The following is a 4,033-nucleotide window of genomic DNA, read 5'->3' on the forward strand; positions in this document are numbered from 1 at the left end:
TCATGGGACGTGGCTGAGGCCACCACAGGACAGTGGCTAAGTTTCATAGGCCGCAGCTAAAAGTTTCATGGGACGTGGCTGAGGCCACCACAGGACCTTGGCTGAATTTCATGGCCGCGACTGAAAGTTTCACACAGCATTATACGCTGTAGAGAAAACTCGACTGGGCCGAGGGAACTTCATTTCGCATTTTCTCACTGCTTTCACCCAAAAACGAGATGACCGAAGAAGGCCACAGGTCCTCTGGACATTTTAAAAGCTGCTTCTTCAAGGTGAAAACTTTTGGGTTAATGAAGCAGAAGAACAAGTAAAAAATGCGCCGGAGTTTCTTCGGCGCAATCTAGTTTTCTGTACAACCGTTACAGCGTATAATCAAGGCCACCGAAAATAGATCTATCTTTCGGCGGTCTCGGTATAATGCTGTATGAGCCGCGGCCCTCGAGACTTTAACCACGGCCCGGTGGTGGAATATCCTATATCGTTGCCAGAAGCACGATTATGGCTAACTTTAACCTCAATAAAATCAAAACTACTGAGGAGGCTAGAGGGCTGCAATTTGGTATGTTTGATGACTGGAGGGTGGATGATCAACATCCCAATATGCAGCCCTCTAGCCTCAGTAGTTTTTAAGATCTGAGGGCGGACAGAAAAAAGTGCGGACAGAAGAAAGTGCGGACGGACAGGCAAAGCCAGCACAATAGTTTTCTTTTACAGAAAACTAAAAGAGTCAGGCAGGCGTGTGAATCTCTAAAACCTTGAAGCTGCCATTATAAGGACTGCGAGTTCCTCTCCACTACGGAAAAAAATTGCTATGCGGGCCAGTCCGAATTCCTGTTCAACTGTCGAAATCCTTGCTCCCCCTAAAAAATAGTGTGGCAATAGGTAGGAGGCATCTCATTCTGGAGGCGAACGAACGCACAAACTCAACTGGAAAAAATAGCATAGATGGACCTATTAAAGATAATGAACTCGTTAAGATGGGCGCAATCTGGACAAAACTGAAATGACTAGTACAGAGACGAAGAGTCGTTATGGGTTATGACAAGGAGTGACAGTGAATAAATAAATGTATCTGTTGGCTATTGGCAACTTCTCCAAGACGGATTGGTCCAGGAGGTATAAATAAGGGTTGGCATTCTATCAGGAGGACGTTTAGTGAGCTAAAATCTTCTATATCAGGTGCCACTTTTGCTCTGCTTCTTCGCCATGAAGACGGTGAGATGTTTTCAATTTTAACTCTTTAGTGGTGGCTGTTTTGGCCTTCTGTAAGAGACAGCTCTTGAGATGGCTATTTGTCTGTCAGTCCGCACTTTATTCTGTCCGCCCTCATATCTTCAAAATTACTGAGGCTAGGGGGCTGCAAATTGGTATGTTGATCATCCTGACCCCAATCATCAAATATACCAAATTGCATCCCTCTAACCTCAGTAGTTTTTATTTTATTTATGGTTAAATTATACGCTGTACAGAAAACTTATCTTGAATGAAAATTTGATAGTTTCCTTCAGATGGAATATCTAGTGCACAGATCTTGGGCAATGTTCTTCACATATCTAAAAATATTTTTACTCCTCCAGAAATTTCTGCTGTTTTTAAAACCCTTGAATTTTTACAAAAACTTTTTTTTAGATCCCCTAGGGTGCTAGTGCCTTCAGTGCACCTAAAACGGTGCACTGCAGGCATTACTTAAAGTTCTTTGCAGCGTCCCTTCGGCCCCTAGCTGCAACCCCTTTCAATCCTTTGACTGTACCTCCGTTCATATTCTCTTTCTTCCATCTTACTTTCCACCTTCTTCTAACAATAGAATCTTCATTATTTTCAGCGCTGAATGGCCTCCTAAGTCCCAGCGCTTGGCTCTTCGCCTAAATTTTGTATGGAAAATTTTACATTCCAAATTGGTCTCATCGTCAGGATTTCAGATCATCCATGAGAATTAAGGTTTCTTTTTATGAATTTCCGATTCAGTTCAGATTCCTTGATATAAGATAAGCCACCACCGGGCCGTGGTTAAGGTTTCATGAGTCGCGGCTCATACAGCATTATACCGAGACCACCGAAAGCTTGATCTATTTTCGGTGGCCTTGATTATACGCTGTAGCTGTTGTACAGAAAACTCGATTGCGCCGAAGAAACTTCGGCGCATTTGTTATTTGTTCTATTTAGTTTTAGAACTGTTCCGTAATTTGTCAAATGTAATCTTGATGGGAAATCTCACAGTAAGAATGAGTGATTGACCAAGACCTCATATGGATCAAAGTTTGGCGTAGGCCATTAAATTGACCGATTAGCTTATCTGGCACCGCAGTGGTCCACCTGTGCAGATCGACTTGCACAAGCGACGCAGAATTCAGATTCTGAGTATTTTGCGATTCTCGAGATCACCTGCGACTCCAAGCTTTCTTTTAAAAGCACATTGTTGGAACTCGCCTCGGAACCTGTCAGATAATCGCTTTGTACCTTCATCGCAGCTTCTTTTTGTAGCAGAGAATGGAACCTGTTGATGAGCGACTTTTTTTTTGCTTTTCAATCAGCGACTAAAAGATTAAGACGTTCCCGTTCAGTCCTCTTTATCTGAGCCAAGTGACAGAAATCGCTACTGACATTTTCCAATCATGGAGAACCCTTTTGTAACCTGTAGTAGCTTCTAGGTTTGTTTCTATTTATTCGTTTAATCTTTGCTTTGCCGTGCCCTAAAAAGTCCCTCGTGTGAAATACCCTTGCAGAGACTCGTGTCCGCGTCGCGTGTTTAGGTGTCAAGTTGTTAAAAACTATCTTGCACCAAATGAACACCTTAATATTCTTTGGAAGCTTCTTGAATTTCAAGTCAATCCTTTGGTGGGCTTGTTCCGTATGAATAGGGCTCTTCATCTTCTGAATAATAATAATAATAATAATAATAATAATAATATAATAATAATAATAATAATAATGAAACATGGCCCCTGTGGGCTTGTTCCATATCAATAGGGTTCATCTGAATAATAATAATAATAATAATAACAATAATAATAATAATAACAGTCTTTCCTTCCCCTTGCTGTAGAAATATGAAGCGTTCCTCAGGGTAGCATAACTGACATCAGCCAAATATGATAATAATAACACAGAAGTGACTAAGTGACTGAGTGATTCTATTCATGCAATCTCTCGGAAACTTGTCAATTTTTATATAATTTCCAAAACAAACTATAATTTGACATTTGTCTTATGTATAATAATTTGTTTCTCTTTCTAGACCATAAATTGATGATTAGAAATGATTTTCCATTCAGTCTCGAGGCCAGACCTCGCCTCGAAAGAGCTCAGTGAGATTTTGCAAATGAAGTCGCGGTTTAGGTCAGGACGAAGGAATATCATGTCTGTTGTTTACATTTGCGAGGCATTCTTCTTCTTCTTCTTCTTCTTCTTCTTCATTTTCTTCTTCCTCCTCCTTCTTGTTGTTGTTCTTCGTCTTTTTCTTCTCCTTCTCCTTGTTTTTCCTCCCCTCTTCCTCCTCCTCTTGTTGTTGTTCTTCTCTTCTTCTCCTTGTTTTTCCTCCCACTCTTCGTCATTTTCTTCTTCTTCTTTTTGTTCTCCCTCCTCCTCCTCCTCCTCCTCTTCTTCTTCTTCGTCGCCTTATCTTCTTCTCCTTCTTCTTCCGCAAACTAATGAAGACCACTCTTCTTATCATTTCCAGGTCGCTGTCGCCCTATTCCTCCTGGTGGCTCTCTTCGCCCTGATGGAAGTGGCTCGAGCCATGCCGGAGCCAGACCCCAACAGACGGTTCTTCTTTGGCGGAAGTCCCTACGGCTTCGGCGGCTACGGCTACAGGCCATTCGGATACGGCTTCGGATATGGTGGATACGGTGGTCTTGGTGGCTTCGGTGGTTACGGTGGCTACGGCGGCTTCTTTGGCTGATCTACGCTAGTCTGAAGAGGACTGGTCGCAGATGCCCACTAGTCCCAAATACCCACTGGGTCACAAATACCCATTTTCTCTGACGGTGTTTGTGCGACGTCATTCCATCATTTTCCTTTCTTTGACTAAATTCAG

At 42.3% G+C, this 4,033-nt stretch overlaps 1 long non-coding RNA gene across 1 annotated transcript in view; it reads left to right on the forward strand.

Moving 5' to 3' along the window:
* The first annotated feature begins 1,116 nt into the window (after positions 1-1,116).
* The window catches only part of LOC136844639 (uncharacterized), a 2,985-nt gene continuing 68 nt past the window's right edge, over positions 1,117-4,033 (forward strand). Inside the window, exons 1-2 of the long non-coding RNA XR_010854936.1 lie at positions 1,117-1,215; positions 3,677-4,033. The exon at positions 3,677-4,033 is cut by the window's right edge and continues 68 nt beyond it. This is a non-coding gene — a long non-coding RNA (uncharacterized lncRNA). The remainder of the gene's footprint in view (positions 1,216-3,676) is intronic.

Source organism: Macrobrachium rosenbergii, chromosome 13 (genome assembly GCF_040412425.1).
Source record: "Macrobrachium rosenbergii isolate ZJJX-2024 chromosome 13, ASM4041242v1, whole genome shotgun sequence".
Lineage (NCBI taxonomy): Eukaryota > Metazoa > Arthropoda > Malacostraca > Decapoda > Palaemonidae > Macrobrachium > Macrobrachium rosenbergii.